A 17,067-nucleotide genomic window follows, 5' to 3' on the forward strand; every position below is an offset into this window, starting at 1 on the left:
TCATACATTACATAATGTTACGTGTTCTAACATGAATTATTAGAATGAAATGAATTATAGAACTTTTTGTAAAATGTTATATGTATTAAGTTATTGTATGTAGACTTTCATATTTAAATTATGATATTACATGCATTATTGTTTTGGAAATTTTATATTTTATGCATGATTAGAGTATATATATAATATTAAAATATTTTTAAAAAATACATTTATAACGATGGTTCCCATGAAGATTCCATCTAGGAACCATCTTTAATAGCATGTTTTTAGGGTTATAACGATGGTTCTCACTGGAATCGTTGTTAAAAATACATTTTTTTTATTTAGTTCATTTATTTGGTTGAATAACGACAATTTTTACACATGTCGCTAATGTGGTTTTATAACGATGATTCTAGAACTGTCGTTATAAACAATTGAGTTATAACAACACATGCAATAACGACCTTTTTAACCGTCGTTAAAACACTTTTCTGTATTAGTGTTCTTATCTCTTATCTAACTTTTTCTAAAACTGAAGTGAATATTAATCATCAATTAATTTTAATGAAATTTGATTAATTTTACAGCTTTATTTATTTATCTATAAATACGTATGTGTAAATTTAGTTAAATTAAGGTTTCCATGTCTAGATTGAGAACCATTTAACTATAACTAAAATTTATTTTTTATTAATTTACACTAGAAATTTATTAAATAAAAACCAATTTTAGATACAAAAAGTAATTAGTTTTTATATTAACTACCTTTTATTCTATTAATTCATTGCTGGTAAAAAAAACTAAATTAGATTTTATTTTAGAAACAAAAAAAGTTATTGGTATCTAAATTAGTTTCTATTATTGATAAATAGTTTTTAAATTTATATCTAATTAGCTACCAAATATTTGTATTCAAAAACTTTAGTAGCTAACTAGATACCAATTTAGAAACTATTTGAAACTAATTTAGATACCAATAATATTTTTAATGTATAATATAATATCTAATTTAATAAATATAACAACTAATTTTTTTTTTCTAAAATTGGTTTCTATTTAATGATTTTGTAGTGTTATTGGGATACTTTCATTTGGAGTTTGTCTAAACAAGTTCGTGCATAAAGGATATTAGAAGACAATTATTATATTTTTAATATAGATGTATATAGAAAGTGTATCAATGTATAATATACATGGTAAAAATAAGATAATAGTTTGGTGTAATTGTTGATAGATAGGCAATAGCGAATTATATGGAACATATCTCTTCAATTTGATTGTATATAAACAGTAGGCATGCATAGTATTTGATATGGTATCAGAGCACCGTTTTTGGTGACTCTACAAAATTTTCTTTCGTCTTTTTTTTTATAGCCATGTCTGCCGAAAACTCTGAAGACGCAGTTACAGATACATCAAATTTATTCTACGTACATCATTCAGATAAACCTGGACACCTATTTATCCCAGAGAAGTTGAATGACTTAAACTACCCAATGTGGAGCAAATCAATGACTCATGCAATTTTTCAAATACAGAAAGTCATTGCCACAATTACTCAAGGTACGATGTTTGTTTCACCATATTACATAAAAATCAAGAGCCTTTAGGATGAGTTAGACACATATCGCTCATCCTCGCCTTGTAATAAAATGAAAGCACACAATGACGAGAAGGAAGAAGACTGTTTAATGCAATTTCTTAAGGGTCTCAATGACACCTAAAAAGGTGTATGATCTAATACTTCGAGGATGATCTCTCTCTTGTCTAACATTAAACATGCATATTCATTAATTATACAGGAAAAGACACAACAACAATTGTCAATGATTACTTCGGGTAACCATGATGTTTACACAAATGCAACAAGTTTCCTCATGAACTTTAATACTTCAGTAAATCTTGTCTTCACAGAACCATGGATTTTGGATAGTGGGGCAACTGATCATATTGTTTCAAATCCAGAATTATTTATTAATTCCACTCCATCACTAGTTCCTTTGGTAAACCTTGCTACAGGCGCAATAGCCCTAATCACATCCAAATGGACCATCCAATTTAATAGGTATATCAAATTAAAGCATGCTTTATGTGTCCCTTTTTTTCGTTTAAATCTTATTTCAACAAGTAAACTCACTAAAGCTCTAAATTGTTTTATTGTCTTAATTCCAAATGGTTGTATCCTACAAGATCCGGCTACGAGGAGGACAATTGGCTCGGGTGAACAGCGAGGTGGTCTTTATTACATGAAACCTTTAAAAAAATTGTCTCTTTTCATGTTTCCAGCAACACGAATCTCTGGCATATGAGATTTGGTCATTCGTCTTCATCCCGTTTAAAATTGGCATCTTTATTATTTTCTTTCAATATGTCTGCTCATAATAATTGCAATATTTGTCTCATTGCTAAACAAATAAGATGGCCTTTTACTTCTAGTGCAATAAACACACAACATCCATTTGATTTGTTACATTGCGATATTTGGGGTCCTCATAAGTCACTTACTTATTCAAATGCACGTTTTTTTTAACCAGTATCGATGATTTCACTAGATGCACTTGGGTTTTTTTTTTATGCAACACAAATCAGATACTCAACGTCTATTACAATCTTTCTTCATGTTTGCATATACACAATTTCACATTTGTGTTAAAGTCGTTCAAACAGATAATGGTACAAAATTTCTTTCCATGCGTCAATTTTTCTTGATCACGACATTGAATGCCAACGTACATGTGTCTATACCCTCAACAAAACGGGGTGGTTGAGCACAAACATTGTCATATCCTCACAATTGCACGATCTTTTCTTTATCAGCTAATTTACCTATTTGTTTTTGGGGAAATTGTGTTTTAATTGCGATTTACCTCATTAACAACTTACCTTCCCCCATTCTGTTAGATAAAACACCCTTTCAACTATTATACAACCAAGTTCCATATGTTACACATTTACGTATTTTTGGCAGTCCATGGTATGCAACAGTGAATCATCCGAAATACAAATTTGATCCCCGCGCTCGACGATGTGTCTTTATTGGATATCCACCTAATCATAAAGGCTACAAGTTATATGATCTTGAAGAAAACACTATTTTTGTCAATAGGGACGTGGTTTTTACGAAACCATTTTTCCTTTTCATGAAACAACATCATCTCACACTCTTTTGTCCTACTAAATTTGGTCCTTAACTTAGACCATCAAAATTCTACATTTCCTACCACACTACCGAACTCACAATCGGCTTCACCAACTTCGTTCAATGAGCCCATTACTGAATCGATACCTATAAAGCCTATTCTTGAACCTATGATCACTGAATCTCCTGCGCTTAGTTCATCCTCTGATATTTCTACAATACCACTTCGACATTCTACACGTATCAAGCAATCCTCTTACATGGCATAAAGATTACTTGCTGCCACCTAACGCCAATCAGTCCACTCCTAGTCAAGGTTCTCTCCCAGGTACATGATACCCATTTTCTCATTTATTTCTTATTCCAACTTATCTTCTACTCACTGCACCTTCTTAGTTAACATTTCTACACATAGAGATCCTTCATCATATAATCAGACCATTCTTTCTCCCCCAGTGGAAGGAAGCCATGGAATATGAATTATCAGCATTGACAGAAAACACCTGAAGCATTGTTTCATTACCGGCTGGTTGATAAGTGTCTAATTTCAGTAATATTTCATATTAAAATATAGGCACTTATAAGTATTAATTGCTAAAATAAATATAAAATAACCCCTAATTTATGAATTTATACCTTTTTACATATTTTATTATCGTTATTTGAATAAGGATATTTTATTCCCAAATTTAGTGTTAATTTCAGGTTTTTAGGGGAGAATGGAGATGACTGGGGTAAAGAAGAATAATATAAGCTAAAAGGAGAAAGATGGAAGGCCCCAGAACGCACAAGTGCATAAAAAACCCAAATCAACATTAGAGCATCTCGCTCAAGCGAGCCTATTCTCGCTTGAGCGAGATTGCACCAAAGACATTGGGCATGTTTATGTTTTATTCACCCAAATGAGTCTATCAACGCCACACAAGAAATCACTTAATCCTAGAAAATTAGGTTAAATAGGGGACTTGAGGCACAAACCTAGTGTGCAAGATTGAGAGGAAAACACCATTGAGTGACTTGTAACCCTATTGGGAGAATAAAAGGTGTTAGAAGATGTGTGGCTAATTCTACCATGTGGATTTGGGACTAATCTATTCAAACTCTGATGTATTGAGGTAATATTTTAAATATAATATTTTATTCTTGATTGATTATTGGTATTATTGTTTCGCTCCTAATGCATTGATCTAGAATCTTAAATCTGACTGAAAATTATTTTTATAGTTATGACCTAAACATTAATACTTAACATATTTGAGTGCTAGGAATAAACTTGAAATGTTAATTGCTATCAATGTCTAATCATAAAGCTAAATTGTTTTTATAAATATGCATGGAACCGATATTTAGGAAACACCTTAAGAATTTTATATGTGAGGAATCAATATAAATGATTTTTATACGGGCATCAATAACAATCAAAAGAGCAAAATATTATAATGCTAATCAAAATACAAAAGAGTGAGAAAGATGAAACTCAAACCCTATTTTTCCAATTGAAGCAAAAACTCTTTGATTTCCATTATAACAATTCTCAAACCAACTTTTATTATTCTGTTTTATATTTAGCGAATCTTTTACTTGAATAGTCAACTATTCCTTGTGGGTTCACTATTCGTCCTTAGGGACACATTATTACTTCTGACAACGCAGTGCACTTGCCGTAAAACGTCGTCATCCATAGCAACAAACCCATAGGATGTCGATGGTTTTATAAAGTATGCAGGTCTGATTGGAGCATCAAACAATATAAGACGTGCTTAGTTGCCAAAGGCTACACGCAAGTGGAAGGGATTGACTATATTGCAACTTTTTCTCCTATTGCTAAACTTACGACATTACATTGTCTTTTGACCGTTGCAGCTGCTAGAAACTAGTTCACATACCAATTTGACGTAAAAAAATGCCTTTTTTTCATAATGACCTTCATGAAATAAGTCCTTGTACGGATTAAAATAAGTGTCCCAAAATTGGTTTGCTACTTTCTCTAAGGCTATTCAAAAGGCAGGATATATTCAATCAAATCATATTATTCTTTATTTACCAAGACTATTGGATCATCTTTTACAGTTGTCTTGCTCTATGTCGATGATATACTTTTAATAGGAAATAATGATGTCGAAATCAAGCATCTAAAGGAATTTTTGCTCCAACATTTTCAAATCAAGGATCTTGACACCTTAAAATATTTTTTGGAAATTGAATTTTCTCGATCTAAACATGACATTTTTATGTCTCAAAGAAAATATGTGTTGGACATTTTGGACGATACATGTCTAACTAGGGAAAAACGGGAGAAGTTCCCATGGAGCAAAATTTAAAACTCACTCTTACTGATGGTGATTTATTACATGAACCAACTAAATATTGCAAGTTAGTTGGAAGGCTCATTTACCTCACCATCACAAGGTCATATATTGTCTACTGATAAGTGTCAATGTTTTTTTCTTATGATTGAGAAAATTGAACACTATGGAACTTAATTGTTGCTTAATGTAAGAAAATTACCCTAATCTAAGAATTATTGAAATCCAATTATATATTTTGAACCAAGAAACAAATGAAGAAATTTAATCTCAATTTTTGTGTAAATTGTAGATGAATATGAAGCATTGAAAGAAAGAAAGCAAAAACTTAATTGGATCACAAGAAGATTTAGCTCAAGCTAGAAGATTTAGGTCAAGCTAAAAGATTTAGCTCAAGCTAAAATTATCCAGATTTGATTAATGGTGCAGTACTAATCTAGCTCAGGCTAGAATTGCTAGCTCAAGCTAAAAAAGCACCGAAAGATCTAGCTTAAGCTAAATTGATTTGGTATACTTGTCGGGGTAAATCAACAAGTTTTTGGCGTCGTTGTTGGGGAACAATTTCTTTTAAGAATTTATGAAGTATAACTTCTGAGTATTGTGAATAGTTTGTTTTCTTTGTGAATAGACACTTGTTTAGATCTTATTCTTTTATCTTGTGTTAATACTGGCTTGAGTTGTCATAGATATATGTTATTAAGAGGACAGGTTCCTGAAGATCAATTGGAATTTGACCTAGAAATTGAGAAGACAACTAGAAGAAATAAGAGCAATAAGAGAAAATAAAAGAAGAAGCAAGGACAAACAAAAGGAGAATCTTCCAACACTCTCAACTCACACAATCAAATAGAGTTACAAATGGCTGATAATAGACAAAATCCACCTAGAAGGACATTGGGAGACTATGCTATGAAACAAGGACCAAGGCATTTCTCCAGCATCCAAACTAGAGTTTAAGTTGCTAGAATGATGTAGAAGAGAAATTCCTACATAGATTTTTCCCACTCTCTCTATATATCAAGGCCAAGTCTAATATCTCCACATTCAAACAAGGGTCAGATGAACCTTTTTTGTGAAGCTTGGGAACGTTTTAAAGTGATGTTAAGAAGGTGTCCTAATCATGGCTTTGAAGATATTGCTCAGTTGAACATATTCCACAATGGTTTGAGGCCTGATACTAAAATGATCTTGCATTCTGCAGTAGGAGGTACAATGATGAATGTTGATGCAGAGCAAGCTACAAGAATCATTGATGCCTTAGCCTCAACAGATTACCAAGCTCAACACGATAGACATACAATGCAAAAGAAAGGGGTGTTGGATCTTAGTACTTCAAATGCAGTTTTAGCACATAATAAAATTTTGACTCAACAAATTGAGGCATTAACCAAGCAAATGTCAAAACTGCATAACCAGTTACATGCAATAAATTCTTCTTCAATTCAGAATCAAGCTTTGAAGTGTGATTTTTGTGGGAGAGATCATCTTAATGGTCAATGCTCTTATCAAAATCCATCAGAGGAAGAGGTTCAGTATATGAATAATCAAGGAAGGAAATGTGTTTTTTCATCTAATTATCCAAATAACATGGCTCATGGGTGGAGGAATAATCCTAATCAAGGTTTTGAGTGGAAGCAAGAGGCTGGATCATCTAACAGGCAAGTTCCTTATCAGCAGCAACCACATATCCTTCCATTCATGAGAGAACATAAAAATTGGAGGATACTTTTGAGAAGTTCATGCAAGCCTCTCTATCAAATCAGAAAAATACTAAAGCACCAATAAGAAATTTAGAGACACAGGTGGGGCAGCTGGCTAAACAGTTAGCTGATAATCAAGGAAGTCAATTTTCAGCCAATACACAAACCAATCCCAAGGAGCATTGCAAGTCTATCACAGATTGAGTGTGAGGGAGGAAAAAGAAGGAATAAGGAAGATGTTGTAGATATTGGAGAGAAAATAGAAAAAAAAAATGAGAAACAAGAGAGGAGTGTTGTTATAAAATATGTACCTTATCCACATGCTCCTACAAAGAAAGACAAAGAAAGACAATTTGCAAGATTTATGGGTATTCTCAAAAAACTGCAAATTAACATTCCTTTTACTGAAGCTTTAAAGCAGATGCCTACATATGCTAAATTCATGAAGGAATTATTGACAAAGAAAAGAAAATTCAATGACCAGGAGATAGTTGAATTGGAAGCTAGATGCAGTGCTATAATTCAAAAATCATTACCACATAAATCTAGAGATCCTGAGATTTTCACTTTGCCAGTTACCATATGAAATCTCACTGTTGGAAAGGCATTACTGGATCTTGGAGCTAGTATTAATTTGATGTCTTTATCAATGCTGAAGAAAATTAGAGATGTAAAAGTGAGACCAACAAGAATGACTTTGCAGTTGGCTGATAGATCAATCAAATATCCACATGGAATAGTTGAAGATTTGTTGGTAAAGGTGGATATATTTCTATTCCCAGTAGACTTTGTTGTTATGGATATTGAAAAAGATGTTGAAGTACCTTTGATATTGGGAAGACCATTCATGAAAACTGTCAAAGTTATAATTGATATAGACAAAGGAAGATTGAAGGTTTGTGTTCAAGATGAAAAAGTAAGCTTTAATGTTTTTGAAGCAATGAAGTATTCAAATGATCAAAAAGAGTGTTTCAAAGTGGATGTGATTGATGATATTTGTTTTGAAACTCAGAAAAAATGTTTAACTGTTGAACCTTTAATGAAAGCTATCATGGGTAGTATTGAAGACATAGATGAAGGGGAAAGAAAAGAAATACATAATTGTGCTGAAGAGTTAGATAAGGCTAGAGAGATTCTTTATGATGCTAGTCAAAAGCAAGATCTAATCAAAGAAAAAACTTCTCAACCTCAGAAGCTAGAATTGACAGAGCTACCAGCTCATTTGAAATATGATTTTTTGGCAGAAAATGGGGAGAAACCAATCATTATCAGCAACTCTCTAACAACAGCAGAACAAGAGGAAGTAGTGAAAGGGTTAAAGTCATATAAAGGAGCAATAGGATGGACTATATTTGATTTGACAGGCATAAGTCCTTCTTATTGTATGCACAAAATTCACATGGAACAAGACTTCAAACTTGTAGCTCAGCCTCAAAGACGTTTAAATCCTACTATGAAGGAAGTGGTAAAGAAAGAAGTTCAGAAGCTGTTAGAAGCAGGGATGATTTATCCTTTATAAGATAGTGCTTGGGTCAGTCTTGTGCAAGTAGTTCCAAAGAAGGGTGGCATGACAGTAATTCATAATGACAAAAATGAGTTAATTCCAACAAGAACAATCACGGGTTGGAGGATGTGTATTGATTATAGAAAACTCAATCAAGCCACAAGAAAATATCATTTTCCATTACCCTTCATGGATCAAATGTTGGAAAGATTGGTAGGCAAAGCTTATTACTGCTTTCTGGATGGTTATTCAGGTTATAATCAGATTTGTTGTAAATCTAGAAGATCAAGAGAAGACTGCTTTCACTTGTCAAAAGATGGCTTTAAACTAAAGGGGGGATGAATTGTTTAAAGAGGGTTTTCGCAAACTTTTCAAAACTAGAATGAATTTATCTCAGGAACCAATTGATTTAGCAATTCAGTTAGCCAAAACAACAAGCAAAAGCTGTAGTACCAGAAAAACAATCGGTTGTTTCGTAGAAACAATCGGTTGTTTATACCAGCAAAACAACAAATAAACTGAATTTAAAGAGTTAGAGATAGAGAGATTTTACACAGTTGTTTATACTGGTTCACTCCAAACCAGAGCTACATCCAGTCTTCTCAGAAACCCTGAGGAAATCCACTAAGCAATCACCACTTGATCACTTACACAATAACCAAGAGAATGACCTTGAACACCTCAAGAAACACACTCTCCTTGGCCAACACTAAGATTGTTGATCTTGAACACCTCAAGAACACACAACCAATCTCAGCAAACACAGAAACGAATTGTTCAACAGAGTACAAGGATTACACTTGTTACAGAAGATAATCTGAAATCAATACAAGCAGAATCCTATTCCAACACTTTGATCAATCACAAACTCTTAACAATCTCAGCACTTTGAAAAAAACTCTTTGGAAAAACTTTGTCAAAGATTCTTAATTGTCAAATCTGTTTTTCTGAATTTATTCAAAGATGTAGTTTGTTATCAAATCTTAACAAACTCTTAAATTGCATTAAAAGATTGGTCAAAGCATTTAATGACTGGAGCGTAAGCAGTTAAAACATATAAAGCTCAGTCAAAGAGAAAACAGTTTTTCTGTTATGGTTCCAAAATAAACAATCGGTTGTTTCCTCGAATCAATCGGTTGTTTTGGTACTTTAACAGTTCAACCATTCAAAACAGTTTTCAATCTTTTTCTCAAAACACCTAAGTATAAACAATCGGTTGTTTCGACAAAACAATTGGTTGTTTTAACTTAGTTTGAAAACATTTTACTTTCACAAAGATTGAGAATGCTAATGCTTTAGATTTAATCACAGGGTGGATTACAACATATAAACTACCCTAGAACAAAGCTTAAACCAGCACAGCAACATCAAGCATAGCAGAGGCTTCAACGTCCTTCAAAGGATTTGGATTCTTCAAAACATGAACACCACTTGGTTCAACATTTTTGCATATAGAAAGATGCCATTTGGACTGTGTAATGCTCCAACAACTTTTCAAAGATGCATGTTTGCTATTTTTGCAGATCTGTTAGAAAAGGGCATTGAAGTTTTCATGGATGATTTTTCTGTTTATGGATCTACTTTTAGTTCTTGTCTGAAGAATTTAGATACTGTGCTAAAATGGTGTGTGGAGATCAATCTTGTCCTCAATTGGGAAAATTGTCACTTTATGGTGAGAGAGGGTATAGTTTTGGGACATAAAATCTCTAGCAAAGGGATTGAGGTAGATAGAGCCAAAGTTGAAATTATTGAAAAGCTACCTCCACCAATCAACATCAAAGGAATCATAAGTTTTCTAGGTCATGCTGGTTTTTACAACAGATTCATCAAGGATTTTTCAAAGATTGCAAAACCTTTCTGCAATTTACTGAATAAGGATACTCCTTTTAATTTTCATGAAAACTGTTTAATTGCTTTTAAGAATTTGGAAGAAAAACTCATTTCTGCATCCATAATCACTGCACCTAATTGGCTTTATCATTTTGAACTGGTGTGTGATGCTAGTGATTATGCAGTAGGAGCAATATTGGGGCAAAGAAAAGAGAAATTTTTTCATGTGATACACTATGCATGTAAAGTCTTAAATGATGCTCAAAGTAATTATACAACTACTGAAAAAGAATTGCTTGTTATAGTGTATGCACTTGAAAATTTAGATCTTACCTTATTGGTTCTAAAGTGATTGTTTTAAATGACCATGCTATAATTAAGTACTTGTTGACAAAATCATATTCCAAGCCAAGACTAATAAGATGAATTCTTCTGCTGCAGGAATTTGATTTAAAAATAAAGGATAAAAAGGGCAGTGAAAACAATGTGGCAGATCACCTATCAAGACTTGCAAATGAGGAAGTAACTGCACTTGAATAAGAAGTAATAGATGATTTTCCTGATGAAAAACTCCTTGCAATTCAAGAAAGGCCATGGTTTGCAGATCTGGCAAATTTTAAAGCTGCAAGAGTAGTTCCTGAAGATTTTGGATGGCATCAAAAGAAAAAGTTCTTCAAATATGCTAATTACTATGTATGAGATGATCCTTATCTATTCAAAATTGGTGTAGGTAATTTGATAAGGCGATGTGTTACAAGAGATGAAGCTAAAAATATTCTATGGCATTGTCACAATTCACCATATGGAGGTCATTTCAATGGACAAAGGACAGTAGCAAAAGTGTTACAATCTAGATTTTATTGGCCAACTCTGTTCAAAGATGCACATGAACATGTTCAGAAGTGAGATAATTGTCAAAGAAATGGAGCTATTACAATAAGGCATGAAATGTCGTTGCAGAACATTCAAGAGATTGAAGTATTTGATTGCTGGGGAATTGATTTTATAGGACCACTGTCATCATCATTCTCAAATGAATATATCTTATTGGCAGTTGAGTATGTCTCTAGATGGGTGGAAGCAACTGCAACTCAGAAAGTTGATGCCAAAACTGTAATCAAATTTCTCAAGAGAAATATTTTCACCAGGTTTGGTACTCCTAGAGTTTTGATAAGTGTGTAGGTTCACATTTTTGTAATGCTCAACTTCAAAAGGTTTTATAACACTATGGAGTTAGACATAAAGTAGCAACAGCCTACCATCCTCAAACTAATGGTCAGACAGAGGTTTCTAACAGGGAAATTAAGAAGATTTTTGGAAAAAAACAGTATCTTCTTCCAGAAAGGATTGGTCTAACAAGCTTGATGAAGCTCTTTGGGCTTATAGAACAACATTTAAGACACCTACATCTTTGTCTCCATTCCAATTGATATATGGTAAGGCATGTAATCTTCCGGTGGAATTGGAACACAAAGCATACTGGAAATCAAGTTTTAAACTTTGATCCTAAAGTTGCTGGAGAAAAGAGAAAAGTGCAACTTCATGAACTTAAAGAAATGAGATTCAATGCTTACCAATCTTCAAAACTTTATAAAGTTCGGGTCAAATTTTATCACGATAGAAATTTTTTGAAAAGAACTTTTGAACCAGGTCAATTGGTGTTGTTATTCAATTCCATGTTGAGGCTTTTCCCTGGAAAACTCAAATCAAAGAGGTCAGGACCATTCCAAGTAAAACCATATGGAGCAGTGGAATTGGAAGTTCTTGTCTCAAAAAGAATTTGGGTGGTCAATGGACAAAGATTGAAGCATTATTTTGGTGGTGAAGTTGAAAGGCGCACCACTATGATCCACTTCAATGATCTTTAAGTAAATCAGGCGTCAAACTATATGACGTTAAACGAACGCTTGCTGGGAGGCAACCTAGTGTTTTGTTTTGGCTTGTGTCTTTAATTTTTGTTTTGATTTAGTAGTATGTTTTAATATTTGATATTTAGAACCAGTTTGATATGTGAAATGGTCATTTAGGTTTGAAATGTTAGGTGAAATAAATGGATGGAAGAAAGCTTAGAAAGGTTTGAAACTTTTGGCAAAGACAAAATGAAAATTTTCAAGAAAATTTCATTGCAAGGTAATTTTAGCTTAAGCTAGAACTTTTAGCTCAAGCTAAATTTGGAGAACAAAATTTCTTTATTTTTCTGCATATCTAGCTTAGGCTAAAAGTTCTAGCTTGAACTAAACAAATTTGTTGCTCTCGGCCAAATTTAACCTGAGCTAAACTGATCTAGCTTGAGCTAAACAAATTTGTTGCTCTCGGCCAAACTTTAGCCTAAGCTAAACTGATCTAGCTTGAGCTAAACAACTTTATTGCTCTCAGCCAAACTTTAGCTTGAGCTAAAAAGGCCTAGCTTGAGCTAAACAAATTTGTTGCTCTCGGCCAAATTTTAGTCTGCGCTAAACTGATCTAGCTTGAGCTAAACAATTTTGTTGCTCTCGGCCAAACTTTAGCTTGAGCTTAAAAGGCCTAGCTTAAGCTAAACAAATATGTTGCTCTCAGCCAAATTTTAGCATGAGCTAAACTGATCTAGCTTGAGCTAAAAAAATTTGTTGCTCTCTGCCAAATTTTAGCCTAAGCTAAAATAATCTAGCCCAAGTTAGTGGGATCTTTTCTTTAAAAAAAAAAAACAGCAGCATTTTAAAATCACATTTGAAAACCTTGCACCCTAACTCATTTTCAGTCAAGCATTCCTAGTTTTAAAAATTTCATCCCAAAGCTTTCATACTCATTCAAACATTTCATCTACATTTCAATTATCAAGGTAAGTAATTATTCATCTCCATAGCCATTCTCATTGCCATTTCCATTCAACCATTTCCAGTAAAGAGTGTTCCCATTTCCATTTTACAGTTTCGTTCTTGAATTGAAAGATTCAATCTTTTTGAAATTTCAATGTCTTGATGTTGAATAGGATTGTTATTTTGATTTTATTCAAAGTTAAGTATTTTTTTTTCCATGGATTAAATACCAAAAAAATACTCATTCAATGTCATTTTATACATTGCATATCAAGTGTTTGTTAAAATTCCAATCAAATAAAACACTTTGATTTTGAGAAATGTTTATTCTTATATGTGCAGAAAAATGGGTCGTACCAAATCTACAGTGGGTATTAATCCAACACGGTTTAACAAAGGAAAAAGAGCTAGATTTGATTCACCCAACCCACCAAGAAATATTGAGCCAACGAAAGACAAGAAGCAAAGATATGAAGAGCTGAAAACTTGGTCTTTTATTTCAAAAAGGAAAGTAATACTTTTGCCTGAAGAATTTGATTCCTTTTTGAATGGGCTGTTGCAAAGAAATTGGACAAAGTTGGCAGATCCTTATCCCAAGTATGATCCAAATATAGTTCTTGAATTTTATACAAATGCTTGGGTTGAAGATCCAAATGATTTGAAGGCCAAAGTCAAGGGTAAATGGATTTACTATGACAGAAATGCAATCAACCAATTCTTAGGAAATCCATTACCAGATAATGTGGAATGTACTTATCGAACAATCAAAAATTCAAGAGATGGATTCAGAGAGAGAACTATTATAGAAAAATTGTGCATTCCAAACAAATCATTTTATACAGGATCCACTGGGCACTCATTAAGGATCAAAAGAAAAGATATGAAGACTCTAGCTCAAGTTTGGATGACTTTTCTGTTGGCTAACATTATACCTTTAGTGCATGTCTCTTAACTAAATTTACCCAGATGCCAATTGCTCTATTTTATCATGAGAGATGACTATAAGGTTGATGTAGCTCAAATCATATCTAAACATATCTATAAAACTGCAAGGCTCAAAATAAATAAAAATAATGAAAAAGCCAAAGGTTCATTGGGGTTTCCAACACTCATTACAACTCTTTGTGCAAGTCAAGAGGTGGCAATGAATCCAACAATAAAAATCAGACCTGCCATTGACAAAAAATTCATTGATCAAAATTGTATCAATCTTGAAGAAGCTCATCAACAACCACACCCTCCACATCCAGCTAATGTTGAAGATCAACCTTTTGTGGTTCCTTCAGGACAACAATCTGCAACTCCAATCACAATGGAACACGTCATGGAATATATCAGAGCCTCAACAGAGCACATTTAATTGCAGAATGCCTCCAACCACAAGGGCATATTGTACATTCAACAAGGCCTTTACCATGGTTCATCTCAAGGTCAAAATAATCCATGGATGACACCCGCTGAATTTAATGATTATTTATCTTGGCCTAGGGATAGGCACAATTTTTCAGGGGAAGCAGGAGCGTCTGGAGTTGGGACTAGAGTTGGAGATGAATCTTAAATGAGAGCTGGAGAGGAAGATGTTACTGGCTTATATGCAAAGGATGCACAAGAAATGGGAGTTGGACCATCTGGAGCATCAACAGATGAAGATCCAAACCAAGTTTAGAATGATGATGTTGGCACAGAGCAGAACAAAATCACAAGAGGAGATTGATATTTCTCATGCACAATGAACAGAAAATTGGTTTTATCTTTTTGTTTAACTTTAATTTCAGTATTAATTTAGTTTAAGTAGTTTAGTTTAGTAAGTTGACTTTAGCAGTTTAGTTCAATATTTCTTACTTTAGCTTTTGTTGATGGCAAGCTTAAGTTAGTATAGTGGTTGATGTTTGCATATTTTGTGAAATCTTGTATATAGATAAATGATGGTATAATTATTTTTTTTTGGAAAAAGAAATCAAACCATAGTTCTAAATTAGAACAACCAAATAGATTGATCAGGAACTTAATTTGAAAAAGAATTTGTGGTGGGAACCATCACTCAAATTGAGAAAGGATAGTAATGTGTAAAAGTTGGAACAAGGTAAACGGTTGAAAGCAATGACTGAGAACAAATGAGGAATTGAAATTAGCCAACCAAGTGAGAGTGTGAAACCTTTAAACAATTTGAGAGACTTTTTCTAGTGAAGAGTTAATTGAGGTTGCCTAATTTTCTAGTCAAATTTGCATCACAAAATTAAACATGGAGATCATTGAGGCATGTTTAATAGAGTTGGATGTGAGAAAACTCAGGGCCAAACAACTAACCTTTGCAGTATATAATGAAATGTGCAGAAAATAACCTTTTTTAAGTTGAAATTTGTTTTATTGCACCCTAGCTTCTAATGTACATATTTTGTCCTACCCTATGGTATGCTAACAAAAGGAGAGCATAGGTGCAATTCAAATTTCTATAATTAGAAGAATTGGGTTTGGTGTGGCTGCTGGGATCTTGAGAATGAAAAAAAGGGAAATTACAAAATAATCCACAATCTCATTCTCTTTTCTACTAAAGAAAAAAAAGGGGGGGGGGGGGGGGGGCATTACAAGAATAAAAAGGGAAACAATGTGGATGAATCTTATGGAAGGAATAAAAAAAAACACAATTAGAGATTGAATTTCAAATATGCTAATCTTTTGTTAAGTGTGAATTTTGTTATCCTGGAAAAACCAAATTTTCTTTGTAACCCAGCCTCATTACAACCTGAAAAAGACCTCAAGATCTATGTTTGTAAAAATGTTTGTAATCAACTGGAAATGAAGGGCAACCTTAAATTAGCTTGGAAATTAGTGAAAAGAGAGGGAAAACACTCACTAGTGAGGAATGATGAGAGAAATTCCTTAGTTTGATTCTCAGTAAAGAGTAACAATTGTTTACCTTGAAAATTGAATACATTCTTATCCTGTCTTGGTTTGAATTGATAGGAAACACCATAATTTTTTGTTGAATTATCCTGTGCTCTTTTCATGAAGTTGTTCTGACATTTAACTATAGATTTGATTTCTAAGGATTTTTTAGGAGGAATAAACTCTTATTTTTTGGGATTCAATTACTTTGCTTGAGGACAAGCAAGATTTTAAGTTGGGGGGAAATTGATAAGTGCCAATGTGTAGTTTTTATAATTGAGAAAATTGAACACTTTGAAACTTAATTGTTGCTTAATGTAAGAAAATTACCCTAATATGAGAATTGTTGAATCCGATTATATATTTTGAACCAAGAAACAAATGAAGAAATTTAATCTCAATTTTTGTGTAAATTGCATATGAATATGAAGTATTGAAAGAAAGAAAGCAAAAACTTAATTGGATCACAAGAAGATTTAGCTCAAGCTAGAAGATTTAGGTCAAGCTAGAAGATTTAGCTCAAGCTAAAATTATCCATATTTGATTAATGGTGCAGTACTAATCTAGCTCAAGCTAAAAAAGCACCGAAAGATCTAGCTTAAGCTAAATAGGCTCGCTTGAGCTAGATTCCATTATATAAATTTTGAAACACAGCTAAAATAGGGGTAGTGGAAAAAGAAGTGATTTTTAGAGAGAAGTTACTGAGAGAAGAAGAAGAGAACTCTATTCTAGGAGAAGAATTTGCTCATATCAACCCTTCTTATGCAAATCAGATCAAGAATGAAGATTGGAGGAGCCGTCATGGGTGGCTAAGTGCTTTCTAACTTGGAATTGAATGTAATCTACTTTGATCAAATGTATTCTTGGTGATAAATATATATATATATATATAATATTCTCTTTTCTACCTGTTCTTGGTATT

At 33.0% G+C, this 17,067-nt stretch overlaps 1 pseudogene; it reads right to left on the minus strand.

The window, feature by feature from the left end:
- Positions 1-6,450: 6,450 nt before the first annotated feature.
- Positions 6,451-6,557, minus strand: LOC137808871 (small nucleolar RNA R71; annotated as a pseudogene).
- Positions 6,558-17,067: the final 10,510 nt, after the last annotated feature.

Source organism: Phaseolus vulgaris, chromosome 3, assembly GCF_000499845.2.
Source record: "Phaseolus vulgaris cultivar G19833 chromosome 3, P. vulgaris v2.0, whole genome shotgun sequence".
In the NCBI taxonomy this organism is placed as follows: Eukaryota; Viridiplantae; Streptophyta; class Magnoliopsida; order Fabales; family Fabaceae; genus Phaseolus; species Phaseolus vulgaris.